This window comes from Electrona antarctica, assembly GCF_951216825.1.
Source record: "Electrona antarctica genome assembly, chromosome: 12".
Classification (NCBI taxonomy): Eukaryota; Metazoa; Chordata; class Actinopteri; order Myctophiformes; family Myctophidae; genus Electrona; species Electrona antarctica.
In genome coordinates, this window is record NC_136793.1 from 13,428,174 (window position 1) to 13,444,583 (window position 16,410).

The window sequence follows — 16,410 nt, forward strand, 5'->3', positions numbered from 1 at the left end:
TCGACTTTTCTCGGTTGGATGCATAGGGCCTTTTATGTCACACCCATTTTGCCTCGGATTACATGATTTTTGTTAGGGATGCATGATATAATCGGTAGCATAATATATCGGAACGGTCTCAAAATAGTCCAGATTATCGGTTTTCACCAGCAAAAAATAAATAAAATTTTAAAATGTAAAAATGCATCACTGAGTTCAATATAAATCAAAAGTTTCTAGTACCTCTAATCTAGAACAAAAGCCAAATCAAATATGAAAAATCTTAAGTAAAAATTAACTTTACATTAAATTTTGTACTCCTCTCATTCAGTAGTCCTTCAGTTGTGAAAACAGACACTTGGAAAAGAGTATAGGCTATTTAATGATTGATTGAATACTTTATTAACAGGCTTTGGGCCTAGGCTTGTTTCCATTGTGGTTCTCTGTATAATAATACCGGAATCGGTCAGAATCGGTATTGGCAGATATGACCCTATAAAGTTAACATGTTAATAACGTTAATAATGAATAATATGTTCTCGCCATTTTTGTTATTTGCCTAACCCATTGTTTAGGACTGTGTACGTGAGCATGCACAGTGGTACTGTTACTGTATGTTAAACGCTATTTATAACTTTTTTTGGTTTTTGGGAAGAAACAAAGACAAGCATTTTTTCCTGTCTGGTGACTCCACTCACGACGTATTTTGTTTTAAATATAATTTGAAAGCACTTATTCTTAATCTGGTACTCCAATCAACAGTGTAAACCCATCAGTATTTATGAAAACCAAAAGTGTACAAATGTAACCAAATGGACCCGTAAGATTCCAATCGTACAGAGTTAGAGTTGGTGTCCAATTTGGACCCCTGGTGGTCCCCGGACCATCGGACCCGACATTAAGAAACACTGCCACTGTTTCCCAAAACAGTGGGTCAGGAACCATTTGTGGGTCACGGACCAATTTTTGTGGGTCACAACTTGGGTAAAATCTAATTTTCTCTTTTCTACATTTATCAAAAGCTAAATTTTTTTATAAAAAAATGTTTTAAAGAATTGTATACATTTTAAAACAAACAACCAAATCTAATAAATTCCACAAATAAAAATAGCTGATCTACAAGGTTGCGACATGTTATGCTCTTGTAGATCAGCTATTTTCACTATTTTGGGTCCTGCAGGCAAACGTCTTCTCTCTTTTGGGTCTCGACCTGAAAAGTTTGGGAAGTATTTTTATTTTAAGCTTTTTATTGTGGAAAGAAAGACAGTCTTACCTTCTGTTCAGGCACCTTCAGCCAGGCTGCTTCTACACTCTGCCAAACACAAATGGACTCTTAAAGAACTCAATCGTGACACAAAATGGAATAAAAGAGAAAACTCATTTCTGAGTCGTTATTGGGAATCGGAATGTAATTCTTGTGTTGCAGATGCCGTGCTGATCTTGCCTGGGCTGCGGCAATGCATTTTGCGTCGCTCATCCGTGCCGTAATAATGTGTGCTCTCTAATCCATTGACTTGAAAGTAACATCAATCAGCGACGTATTCAGCCTCGCAAAAAAGGTGTCTCGTCGTCCCGACTCCCTTTGTCTGCGATTTGAATCGTTTGCCGACTGTCGGGCGGAAACCTTGTATGTCTGTTACTTTTCATGAAAATAAATAACTTGTTTTTCAATGCATCTTATGTAGTTATTATTAGTCACAACAAGCTCTTGTTAATACTTGTCATTGGATAAGTATTCATTAAACCCACATACACACTTTCACTTTATCTTTCTAATCCTATTCTAAAATCGCCTAGAGGGTGGGTGGGTGGACCGACGGTGGACGTCACAAATGCAACATGCAGACTTGCGTGGCACGCCGTTGCTCCCATCCATTCCACACCAAACGTGGCACAAACACCGTCCAGGGGTCTGCCATGACAATAGTCACACCAGGGGCCATGTGTGGGGAATTTGTACAGTAGATCATTTGCTTTTGCTCCTTTTTTGGATGACAATCAATCTTGTACAACAAATTATGGCATACAAATGTAAACATTTGGAGATAGGCCTACAAGGTAGCTGCCCGACAGCAACGATACATACATGAGCAGCCTACCCGGGTGACTGCTGTGTGCGTCCGGGTGCAGTGTGGATGCATGCGTTTGGTCCAACGTACTAATAGTCCGACCAGCTCAGTGGCCTTGTGGTTAGAGTGTCCGCCCTGTGACTGGGAGGTCGGGGTTCAATCCCCGGCCGGGTCATACCAAAGACTCTAAAAAATGGGACCCAGTGCCTCCCTGTTTGACACTCAGCATCAAGGGTTGGATTGGGGGTAAGTCCCTGCGACATACTAGCGTCATGTCCAGGGGGTGTACTTGTACATCAAGCTGCCTCACGCTACAGAAACAGGAGATAGGCTCCTGCCCTATGGGCCTCATGGCTCGGCAAGGCTACTTTACTAACAGTCCGACAGGTATTAGTCCGACAGCCTACCCAAAACCCAAACCCTAAACCTAACCTCACAGGCAGCCACAGGTTAGTTTAAACGCATGTCGGTATAACCAGCCACGCGCCGGTGTTGTCGGACTAATGCCTGTCGAAGTGTTCGTATGTCTAACCAACGTATGTACACCCTGCAGTGTACGGTACCGCATCACCATTAGCATCAATGTGAGAGTCCACTGTGGAATGCTGTTAGCATTAGCATAACGCTCCCCATTAGCATTAGTGTGAATGTATATGCAGTCCCCATGGAGCGCCGCTAGCATTAGCATAACACTCTCCATTAGCATCAGTGTGAACGTATGCATGCTGTCCCCGTAGAGTGCTGCTACATTAGTATAGGCCCACAATACCGCGCAGCCATGGCGTGAACATCACCACGATTATCATAACAAGCTTGTTTAAAAATCAGAGCAGATTGGCGATCTGTAGTGAAGCAGGGATGATCTGAGGATGTCAGGAACCCCAGAGGAGACACATTATTATTATGGATGTAGTGTACTTTTAATATTATGGATGGATAGTATGGATTGGATTATGGATAGTAGGCTATGTACATACTGCAGGGGTGTCCAAAGTGCGGCCTGGGGACAAATTTTATACAGCCCGTGGCTTCATACCTGAATTGTATTTACAGTATGGGACATTTTTACATTGAAGTTTTTCATTAACCTGGGGATTTCCCAGAGTATAATTTGTCAGGATTCCTTGTTCCTTGTTGTCTCATTCTGAAGGGGTCAAAGAAAGGCTATTTTATTTCATTTTTTACCCTGCACTTCTGATTACATTTGGTAATATTAAATAAGGCTGAAACAAAGACTTATTTTAGTTTGTTGTTCACAACACACACTTTTATTTTATTTTTTATCCCACGGTTTTTGTAACCCATTTTTCACCCCTGTGTCAATTATCTAAAGTGATCCTGGGCTCTACACACCCTCCGCCGACCTGGGGAGAGTAACGGACTGAACTCATGCTTCCTTCATGCATGAGTGTCCAAGTCGCTCCTTTACACCTGACAGGGGGGAGTTTCCCTGGTTGGACGTAGCGCGTGGAAAGAACACGTTATTCCAACCATGCAGTTCCTTTCCCCTCCATCAGGCTCCCCGGCTGGCCAAGGGGGAGGCAGTTTAGAGACCAGGAGGGGTACCTACCCTAGGGGACACAGGGAGAATGTATGGTATGGGCACTGATGACACGGAGGAGAGAACACGCCGCCAGCGCCCACAGCGTCCCGAGCAGGAATCACACAACACACACCTGACAAAAAATCATATTCATCTATAAATGCACCAATTAGTCTCTGTGTGTACATCTGTACGTCTGTAATCCATGTAACTCGAGAACCGTTCGCCCCACCTACTTCGGTGTCGAGTCGCTCATACCCACTGTTGTCCAGAACCGCCACAAAAGTCCTCTACACGGGCTCTGGGCAGGGCCCTTGCCCAGGCTCCCACGGTCACTGGCCCCCCGGGCACCGCTCTAGTATCTATACATGCACCAAGTCTCTGTATGTGTGTACGTCTGTAATCCAAATGCGCCACATGCGTTCCACACCCCCACAGGGAGTGCAGTGCCCGGTGTCGAGTCGGTTGTACCCACGGCTGTCCAGAACCGCCACAAAAGGCCTCTCTCTGCCCAGGCTCTGGACAGGGTCCCTGACCACGCTCTATATATGGAGCTGGCCATCACAACACTCCATATTTGGGCATGCCTGACACAGAACTCCATTATGTATATGTGTACGTCTGTAATCCACGTAACTCGAGAACCGTTCGCCGTTCGAGAAGTTCAAAATCGACACACGCATTCCACACCCCCACAGGGAATGCAGTGCCCATTGAGTCGGTCGGACCCACGGTTGTCCAGAACCGCCACAAAATGTCTCTGCCATATATATATGGAGCTGGCCTGTTCTGACCACAACACTCCATATTTGGGCATGCCAGACACAGAACTCCATATAGGAATACAGGGACACATAGAGACAGATACAGAAATATCCATATATGGGCATAAAAGGGACACAGACAGTGAGACAGATGGGTGGAACGTAGAGATGCTCCGATAATCGGCCAGCGATCGGTGATCGGCCATATCGGCTGATATTCACTGATCGGTAATCGGCATTTACCCTATCTGTGATCGGCAATTTATTTAATCTTGAGAAACTGATCTTTTACACCATTTAAGTGGTATTAATGTCAATCAGGTATATAGTATAACATAATTTTGCATACATATAATCATTTTGGAAATATTAAAATTTGCAACATTTCACAAGATCAGTATCAGTATCGGTATCGGCCGATCATGACAAAAATAATCGGTGATCGGTATCGGTCCCAAAAAACCTGATCAGAGCATCCCTAGTGGAACGGGTACTCGGGTACAACTTCCATCGTTACCGACTCGGTGCTCTACAGCCCGGGCACTGGTCTAGTATTAACAATCACACCCGTGTGAAATGAGGGGCGCTCTTGTCATCGTACATCAATTAATGTTAGCGGACATTTGACATTGCTACATAAGGTACATAAGGTGGTCCCTTATTGGCCAAGCGCTAAATTACGTACATTTTCCCTTCAATGTCAATGGCGTTTAATGTTTTGATGTTTAATTCATATTTATCGGAATTCTGATGTAATTTCTCTGTTCATTGTCAATGGCAAATCTTGAGACGTGTGGGGACTGTTTATAGCGCCCCTTAAACATTGATGATAGTTGACTTTGTCATGGACTGAATTTGGTACATTATATCAGGAGATATTTGGCCTTTGGGTGTTTTAATATTTTTTAATGTGGGCCCCTTTGAAAAAGGTTTTGACACCCCTGTCATACCCCTGTCACCCCTGTCATACCCCTGTCACACCTGTCATACCCCTGTCACCCCTGTCACCCCTGTCATACCCCTGTCACCCCTGTCACCCCTGTCACCCCTGTCACCCCTGTCATACCCCTGTCACCCCTGTCATACCCCTGTCACCCCTGTCATACCCCTGTCACCCCTGTCACCCCGTCATATTGTATATCAGGGTTTATCAAAGTGGGTGTCGTGGCACCTAGTTTATAATCATGGCGTGTAGTGTTCTTGTTGGTTTGAAGACAGCTGCTATGTTGTGCTGCTAATCCCTTAGGTTTTATTTAGTGGTTGTTGTTTTCAAGGTCAGATGGGTTAAAACAAGAGGGTTTAGTTACAACTGAATAGTTTAACCCAGAAATTAATATCATCCGTGCCCAACCGCGCGTGCACACACACACACACACACACACACACACACACACACACACACACACACACACACACACACACACACACACACACACACACACACACACACACACACACACACACACCAAGTGGTGCAGTTAAGGGTGAACATCAATCTGAAGCTTTCAAGTGAATGAAAATGTCATGAAAAAAGGAGTCATAAAAATGCAATCCCCATGCCACACATCTGCAGTCAGAGTTGCAGACTCACCTCTTCAGACTCCACCTCACCCCCTAGCACTCTATCACCTCTTCAGACTCCACCTCACCCCCTAGCACTCACCTCTGACGACTCCACCTCACCACCTAGCACTCTATCACCTCTTCCGACTCCACCTCACCCCCTAGCACTCACCTCTGACGACTCCACCTCACCCCCTAGCACTCACCTCTGACGACTCCACCTCACCCCCTAGCACTCACCTCTGACGACTCCACCTCACCCCCTAGCACTCACCTCTGACAACTCCACCTCACCCCCTAGAACTCACCTCTTCAGACTCCACCTCACCCCCTACTCCCCTAACATCCCGATATTGTCCTCCTAATTTCCGTTACCAATATCAACCGATACTGATATGCGGTTGTGGAATTGTTGGTTTCCAAATAAAAATAAACGTTGTGGAGAAATAAATTAGGGAGAAATTTAAATGAATTAAAACCGATAATAATAATCTCTGATATTACATTTTTATTCAAATATTGGCAGATGACATCCCTAATAATATATATTTCTTCATTTGTACATTTTTGTACAAACAGTTCATTTCACAAACAGTTCAGTTCAGTTTTGTTCATACAGTAGGCCGTGATCATCAGTGCAGGGCAGTGTGATGATTCCTTAAATCTGACGCCACCGCCCTAAAACAATGGTGTGTGTATTCCTGCTTATTGTTTGTCTTTGTCGTGAGAACCCTGGGACTGGCTTGTGAGAGAGAGAGATAGGCATAAAGACACTGTGAAAGATGTGAGGGGGAGTCTTTGAGAGGACACGGTGAGTGACAGGCGGAAGCCTTGACTAGGCGAAGAGGCTGTCTGGTTTTACTGCCTGATCTTAAAGTAAACATCTACTAAAAAACACCTTTTTGCATTGGACAGTACATTTTGCCCATAACGGAGACACTACAGTGACTACATACACTGTTCTCTCTGCACTCTACTTGTGTGAATATTGTCTACTGTGAGGACGTGTTCTGTCCACGCATTTTGAGGACACAATCTGTAGAATTAGTTGGATAGTCCATACCCGTTCGGGGATATGGCATACCCAAAGTATGTGCAGTGTTTAATTGGGTTCTGTGGTGTATACATGCATTGCATTTGTATTGCTAGACATCCCAAAGTAGTAGTAGCAACTATTAGCCAACCAATCACAGCGTAGAATGACACATCTTCCAGCCAATCACTACGCAGAATGACACACCTTCCAGCCAATCACAGCGTGCAATCTGATGAAAAAACGGCACCACTCGTTACGTCATGATGTGGCAGTCAAGTCTATGAACTTTTAATGTTTCTTTAACAAACAGCACGTTCCCAAAAAACACCCAAGTCTATGGAATAATGTTTGCTTTTAGCAGTAACATCATTTGGCAGCCACAGTGGGCGCCCCTGACTTCACATGAGTGTGATTTTTGATATTCCACCATGACTGGCGGATCGAATTCCGATCATTGCTGGCCCACAATAACCTACCATGACCTGGTGGAGACCTGTGCTCCGAGGAGCACTTTTTCTAGTTCACCTTGTAGTTTATTTACTCCACGAGTTCGTGCGTGCCCTGCTCAATCCGACCTCGCACTTTGCAAGTCGGCTCTGAATACAAGCCTCCGCTAAATGCCTCAATTGTACATTTTAAATTGTAAATCACCGCACCCCGCTGCCTCCACCTCCACCTTCCCTTTCACACCACGTCGTACAGGCAGCCATGCAGGCATGCATGAGAGAGCGCAGTGCGCTCACAGATCTATCCAAACAATCACAACGAGGTGTGTGACCATGCAGTGACCCGTGTGCGCTGCGCTGCGCTGCAGGCCCGGGCCATGTAGGCCACGGCTGACACACTGGGCCTCAATTGTTCCTGACAAGCCAAACACCCGGATCATTTGATTCGTCAGCTATTACTGCACATAATAACTCATATCCATAATCTACATGGCCTATATATACTGTAGCCCGGCGGGTCCTTTGTCTGCGTGGAGATAAGTCTGCTTTTGTTTAGGTCTTTGTGGCTTTGTGTGCCGAGGGCCCCCGGTGTCAGAAGAACAGCTCATTATTTTCACATTAAATTATTATATCACCCCGTTCCATTTATTTCACACCGCATTACAGTGTGATTATGTTGTACAGTAGCTTCCCCCATGTAGGCTACAGGGTTCTCAAAGCCCCCCCTAGGGGGGGTCCTTGAGGGTGTTCCGGGGGGGTCCCAGGATGAAGGCATGATGCCAGTGTTGTCCTATTCATTGCAAGAGAAACAAGCCTACAAAACAAGCCCAAATGAAGTGACTATAGGTCCCGTGATCCCCAGATTATTATATGTTTTAATATAGCATACATCTGTTTTACCACTTGAAGTACTTACTTATATACATCGTCTTTTTATTTTAGGCTGGGTTTCTGAACTGTCCACAGCCCTACATATATATGACACAGAAATGGCTTTGATTATGAAGTTGGGTTGACAATGGGCAAAGTTGTCCTTAGTTCACCCAGAAAATGCTTTACTTTCTATCAATTACACACCCCACGAAGCCTTGGATTCATGGCAATTTTCATGCGAATACTTGGTTGAATAATGGTCTGGTAATCAAATTATTGGCTCAGGAATACGACAAAAACAAGCATATCTCAGAGAATGCAAGGCTTCATGGGGTGTGCAATTGATATAAAACAAGTCATTTTGGGGGTGAACTACGCCTTTAACCACTGGCCTATAATGCATTCATCCAAGGGGAGGGTCCTTGAAATGAAAGAGTGCTGAGAATCGGCAGCGTGTTCGACGCGTCCCACTGGAACCCTATATACTGTTTCAACACATCATATTGAGCCGAGGAAATTAAACAAGATGGGGGTGGAGTGGGAATGGGGGTGCCTCGCTCGCACGTCGCATTTGGCCCAGACCAAACGGCGAGGCCGTGAGGTCTGATCCCGGAATCCTAACCCTCATTTCCCCAATGGATTATGCAATAAAAGAGAGATACAAATCAAATATATCGTCGCCGTCCTGGGTGGAAACCTTGTATGTGCAAAATGTTCAGGAAATGGAACGAAAAGAGCCATTGTGTTTCCAGTGGATCCAGTGTAGTCATTATTTAATGACGTTAATACGTTTCATGGGTTCAATGTTGATAAAACTCACGTTTATGTTTCCCTTCTTTTTCAAAATTGACGTTCAAAATTGTTCAAAAATATTGGGAAATATATCAGATCTAGACTCGACACGTGAGCTTGTAGATTGAGTTTGTAGATGGTTGTTGTGCTGTTGTAGGACGAGATGAGACATTCATTTTGTGTGGGAGCTCCTCTGGGCACGTCCCACTGGGAGGACACCTCCTGGCAGACCCAAGGACCAGATGGGGGATTATATCTCCACACTGGCCTTGGAACACCTCGGGATTCCCCAGGAGGAAGTAGCTAATGTTGCCATGCAGGAAAGCGAAGTCTGGAGCTCTCTGCTGGAACTGTTGCCCCCGTGACCCGACTGTGGATAAGTGATGGATGAATCAAAATGTAGTTCATAATGAATTAATGGGAGTTGCAAATTTAATGGACGCTGCAATTCTAGTGAGAACAGGCTGAGCTAGACGCCCGGATTGCAACCCTTCTTTACCTTGAAGCTGGACCTTGACGGTGGCTGGCTTCGACGTGTGCGTGTGTGCATGCGTGCGTGTGTGCATGCGTGCGTGTGTGCGTGCGTCGTGTGGACATGCTTCAGTGCACCCATAGACACGCTCATCATTCATAGCGTGTGCATACCACTGCATGCAAAGTAGCCTGCTAACTTCCACTTCCATCTACACACACACACACACACACACACACACACACACACACACACACACACACACACACACACACACACACACACACACACACACACACACACACAGAGAGAGAGAGAAGGAGCACATCTTGCAATGACTACTCTACTGGTTCATGAGTGTGATCAGGAACACGTACACACACACACACACACACACACACACACACACACACACACACACACACACTCATAATATGTAACTAGTAACTATAAAGCTGTCAAATACTTGTAGTAGTGGTTTATTTATCTTTTAACACATATTTGACATATTTGACATTTCGTGGACTAGAAATATAAAATATTGGAAAATGTAAAAAGTGCAGGTCTGAACATAGCGAAGTACAATACTTGAGTAGTAATGAGGACATATGTACAGTACTTGGTTACTTTCCACCACTGATTGAGTACATGGTTAAGATGGTTATAGATAGTATCAGTGGCGTGCACAGATAGACACTAGGGGGTGCCCCCTGCCCTTTTGGCAATGTGCCCTTTTGAAAAAAAAAAAAAAAAAAAAAAAAACGTTTTTGATTTTTCAAAAATAGCAGACCTACAAGCTCGTAGCGCGCCACTCGGTGGCGCGCTATGAGCTTGTAGATCTGCTATTTTTCAATAGCTAAAGCATAACATAATGCTAACACCAAAAGGGGTTCCCGCCCAAAATGGGTTAAGGCAACCGGCCGGTTCCACGCGCTGCACAAGGTGCCCTTTTTTAACTTGAGCACCTGCCCCTCTAAATGTCTGTGCACGCCACTGGATAGTATAGATAGGTAATAGAAGGCCGACTGTCTCCACTGAAGCTGCATGGCTTTGTAAAGGTTGGAGCCACCACTGTTCCTCTCGTTGCTTATTAGGTTAGCTGCTATCATTGGCTAATGACATGTAGCGCCCCTGACGGTGTCGGGTGGAAACCCTGTATGTACAAAACCTCTTACTTTTCACGAAATGGAGACAGAATCCAAGGATCCAATGGATCCAGTGTAGTTATTATTTAGTCACAAGCGCTTGTTAATACTGTCCATTGGTTCAATATTTGTAATGTTGCAGAATACATTGAGGTTAACCACTCTATAGTACCCTTGAGTCGTTTTAGAACCCTGGTGACCAAACGGGTCACTGCAATGTGTAATTGTTAAAGGAATTTGTTTTTAATTTGTCTCAGTTTCTTAAATGTAACTTTTATATTTCACATAAGCCTATGCCTTTCTTTTTCCCAATTATTACCAATTATAATGAGATTGCAAATGAGTTTAAGTACTGATAGGCCTACTCGAGAATGATTACATCTTGAATGAAAAAATTCAAGATGTGTGACCACATTCAATCATTTTCATGTTTTGCGAAAATAGTCAATATTCAAGATCGCAATGGGTTGCACAACACTCTTCCACAAAAAGTATAGGGCATTATTTTTGTTGTAACAGTTGAAATAATCATGGAGATACGAGGTTTCTTCCCATGTTTGAACAGGGAGGACATCCACTACAGTGGCTTCTTCAGAATAAGCATCGGAATATTACATGCAGGAATTAAAAACCTGCTTAACTCAAAGGTTAAATGTTGGTCAGCGCGTGCAACAACAACTCACGACTAACAAGGACAAAGTGGACATAATGGATATGAGCACACACAGTGGTGGACAATAATTAAGTACGCAACCCCGGTACTCAAGTCAAAGTACCGGTCAAATGTTACTCAACTAAGTCAAGTGGAAGTTGCTGTGTCAAATTTGCGCTAGAGTTAAAGTGCTGATCGAAGCTCTGACTTAAAAAAAGTATCAAAAGTATTAAAAGTAGGCTACCTATACTTTTAATAGTCAGGAGGGAGCAAAATCACAACGAGGCTGCCTCCCCTCCGTTCATTGAATTCAATGGACATGTGGCGCCATCTTGTGAGGTTGTCAGCACTTTCAACGACATGTTCTATTTCTGTGTATTCAAAAGTAGTAATTACGAAGTGCATTTTCAGTTTTAATACCAATGCAGATTACTGTATTAAGATTTTCATTTCATTTAATAAAAATAAGCCAGGCATTATGAGCCCTTAGACAATACATGCCACAGTATTTTCACTATTTTAAATATGGCCTATACGCAGTGGCGTGCACAGACATTTAGAGGGGCAGGTGCTCAAGTTAAAAAAGGGCACCTTGTGCAGCGCGTGGAACCGGCCGGTTGCCTTAATCTATTTTGGGCGGGAACCCCTTTTAGTGTTAGCATTATGTTATGCTTTAGCTATTGAAAAATAGCAGATCTACAAGCTCATAGCGCGCCACCGAGTGGCGCGCTATGAACTTGTAGGTCTGCTATTTTTGAAAAATCAAAAAAAAGAAAAAAAAAAGTTTTTTTTTCTTTTTTTTTTCCAAAAAGGGCACATTGCCAAAAGGGCAGGGGGTGCTCTAGCACCCCCTAGTGTCTATCTGTGCACGCCACTGCCTATACGTGTTTAATTCATATTGACGTGTGTTTGGAAAGTAGTGGAGTGAAAGTCATATCCCCAGCAAAGGTAGTTAACATAGCATCATAACCATCTTAACCTGTCTCCTATGGGCAGTGGTGGAAAGCAACTAAGTTGATTCACTTAACACGTTGACTGCCACCTGGTGGACTCAAGAGCCAATGCTAGACTGCCGACCCGGATCTACTTGCTTTTAGTGTGATGCGCGTCCGGCCATCTTAGATGCTAAATAATTAGCGTCAATGCTAGCGAGCTAAAATGAGTCCATCCTTGCTCTAGAAAACGCCAATGTTCCAATCGAGATCACCGAATAATCAGAAAAGACCTCCGAACATCGCAAAGTGAACGGCAGTGCGCACGCCGCATGAGCAAAACCACACTAGGATTGCTGAAGAAGGAAAGGCCAAGCAAAAAAAAAAAGAAATCAGCTATCTGGTTTGATATCAGTAATAAAGATTAATTGACGGAACGTTCCGCCAAAAGCAGTTGGATTCTAATTGGCGGACTGTTCCGTCACGAGCAGTTAATTTGTTAAGTACAGTACCATGCACAAATTGAGCAGTGACGTAATCGTGTTTTGTTATTTTTATCTCTGCTTTACTGTCTTTTACATGTGTACACGGTTCCACTGAAACTGTTTTATTGACCAAAAATGCTGTTTTCGTTTGGATGAGAGGCTGGGCCTTAGTTTGTCTGTTATGCATTTGTCAGATAACTGTCCAATGTGTTGTTGAGGCTTGATAATAGTGGCGTGGTGCATATAGAGATATGAACATCAAGCTCTCCTCCAGCTCCACTAAATGAGAGCTCATGTCAACCTGACATATCTCTCCTCAGAGATACTGACCCAGCTTTGACCGCAGCCTCTATATAGCCCTGTGCGTAAGGGCCATTGACATGCAGGTCCGCGGCCAGGAATACTTGTTTGCATTTCCACATGTTTCTGCCCGGTAAAATATAAATGGTTCACTGATTTATGCCAGGGAATATGCTCCAGGGAATTCCTCCGAGGGAGCAGCGGCTACTCAATTCTTGACAGTTTAGTCAAATGTACTGCAGTGCTTCTGTACTTGCTTCTTTAATTTGAGAAGAACCACTAGTACTACTCCTAATCTCTACATTCAATAATTGGGGCTTATGATCAAATAATAAGAACATTATAATGGTGTGTAAAAAAAGAAAATCTAAAAGGTGCAGAGTGCACACTGCATGACGACAGGCAGAGAGGCCGGGGTGTCGGTGAGATCATGGCGCTACGAGGGAGCATTGGTGCGCTGAAGGAAAGAAGGGGTCCAGTGACCATGAAGCTGCGAAAGCCTGGTCTAAAGAACAGGAGGGTTGAAGTAGCTTTGACACAATGGGGTCGCATCTGACCGCGCTCTAGCCATCTAAGTATACATTTAGAGCGGAGGCTCCCCAATGTGAAACGTCTTCATTAAACACCCATGAGCGAGTGCGGCCAACGAAGCGCTGTGGTGTACGGGGGAGGGACGCGCCATTACGATAATGGGTTTTGATATCTTCAGATGGCTTTTTCTTTTTCTTTTTTTTTTTTTTTCTCTCTTTACGGGGATACGAACGTGACTTGGCACGGCAGGCAACCTTGACCCGCATCCGTCCTTAATTTGAATCTGTGCAAAACACACCAACGGAGTTGGAATTAAAAGACAGACAGACAGTGTTATCTTTTTATGCTTGTTTACTGAGCTGTAGTTGCTAGTTGTTAGGCTAAATAAAAAAAATGCACGCACGCACGCACGCGCGCACGCACGCACGCACGCACGCACGCACACACACAGGCAGTGGACACAGAGAGAGAGAGAGAGATCCACTGAATCCAGAAATAATAGCACATACACTGTATTTCTAATTTAGGGATTCATTTATGCCTATAGTGTTACTTTACGGTATTAATTTAACTCCTAAAGCAAATGGGCCTGAAACTCTGAAAGGGTTGCATTTTGTACGCTTCCAGGGTTACAAAAACACCCAAGACGGCTCTCAGTAACTTTTTTTAAGAGCCTTCCGCTAATAATATTGACACGGAGTGAGTGAGGTGCTTTCCGATTACTGGGCGTATTAACACAATGGTGCCGGGATTCCTTCAAAATAGGAGCTCTGGGGTGCCGGAAAGACATGGTAACAGCTAAGTCAACGGTAAGCTAAAACAAGCCGAGAGTGAACTGGAAAAAAAACAACAGAATATTCTTATCTCGCCCGGTATCATTGAGGATGCGCTAGGACGTCTACAGACGTCCTATGTGCGCGTCGATTGGGACCCCTAGGACGTGTAGCGACGTCCTACGGACGGAAACGGTTAATTTAGTCTGACTATGTGGCCGGTTAAGACTCACCCATGGCTTCTGCGTGCGGTTAGGGTTTGGGTTTGTGGATAGGGTTAGTATGGGGTATGGGGGAATATTCGGATTTATGGGTAACGTATTATTGGGACGTCGGACTAACGCTACCGGGATCGTTATTTGCGGAGGCTTGGGATTCCAGAGCGCACTCGTCCCGATACTAGATCGCCTCAAATCACTGCAGTCACCCCGGTTCAGCCAGTGGAACTGCTCAGCCTGGTATTCCTAAATGTAACATCAGTAAACTATACCTAAACGGTTAAACCTGACCTTATTCTTAACCTTAACCTCAATAAAATGGTGCCAAAACCTTACCCTATTCCTAAACTTAAAGATGGAGTGCCGTGTTCTTTTTCTTCTCCACCCTAAATCATTATCAGCAGGTATTATTATAATACAGGAGTAAGATTTTTTTTTTTTTTTAAGTGTACAGTATTTGTTAAAATTACATTTTATGTGAACATATGTTACCCGCACTTCAAATCAGATATGGTTAAATAAAGTATTAGCTGATATGTTGTTATGTTGTAGGTATAGATATGTCCAAGAACAAAACAAAAAAACACTGCACCCGCGGCACGATAATGCCTGGACCCCCCCCCCTCCCCCTCCCCCCATAATCAAAGCCAGGCGGCCCGTGGACTGGACCCCCCCCTCCCCCTCCCCCATAATCAAAGCCAGGCGGCCCGTGGACTGGACCCCCCCCTCCCCCTCCCCCCATAATCAAAGCCAGGCGGCCCGTGGACTGTGGTGAAGGGAACGGACCCCCCCCCCCCCCCGTGGACTGGTGAAGGGAACGTCATGCATTGTTCCATGGACTGTAAATGAGAGGTCAGCTCAGCGTGACCCTTTATGCACGTCCCTAGAGCCATGACATCAATGTACACAATGGGGGTGGGTGGGTGTGTGTGTGTGTGTGTGTGTGTGTGTGTGTGTGTGTGTGTGTGTGTGTGTGTGTGTGTGTGTGTGTGTGTGTGTGTGTGTGTGTGTGTGTGTGTGTGTGTGTGTGTGTGTGTGTGTGTGTGAAGGGAGGTTAGTGAAAAGATTGCCGGGGGGGTGGGGGATCTGCTTCAATGCACAGAACAGGCGCAGTGGTGTGGGGGGGAAATGACTGTATGACCTTGCTTTGACCTCCAGCTGATGATGTAAAGGTCATTCAGACACCCTATGCAGGAAGGAACAATTGTTTGTTTTCATCTGTGTGTCACTGCCACATGAACCCGACCCCCCCTCCCACACGCACACACACACATGCACACACAATCACGCATGCACACACACGGATACAATCACATCACCTCCCCTCCTTTTGGAATGAGCCAATAATTGTGAAAGCTGCCAAATAAGATTAAGGAGCAACCGATAGCCCCAGAAAATATTCCATGAGGAAACATAGGATGCTTTTCCCTGGTGTGTGTGTCCCCTGTTTAACTATTGGTTAGTGGAGGAGCTTAGGGAGAGAAAAGGGTGATTTTGAGATAATTTGTCTAAAAGTGCCACATTTTGCACAGATGTAGCCCATGGCATGCTCTAATGATTTAGCTACAGGGCACCCGAGCCGGCGACCTTGGGGCTTTAGCCACTTGTGCAAATGTGCCAAAATGTGATCACATTTGTAATGACGGCCATGGCCGTTTTTAGCTCAAGAAGTGTTAATTTTTTCGTGCAAAACTAATGCTTGCAATAGATTCAGAATCATGAAAACCCCCTAGTTTGACATGTCACATGCTACTTAAAGCATAATGACATTTTGTTAATGGTACTCCAACTCCCAGCAGCTGTCACAAAGTTTCCCAAGGTCGCCGGTTTTCCAAGT

The 16,410-nt window shown here is 44.6% G+C and overlaps 1 protein-coding gene across 1 annotated transcript in view; it reads left to right on the plus strand.

The window, feature by feature from the left end:
- The window catches only part of edil3a (EGF-like repeats and discoidin I-like domains 3a), a 210,230-nt gene that overhangs the window by 65,004 nt on the left and 128,816 nt on the right, over positions 1-16,410 (plus strand).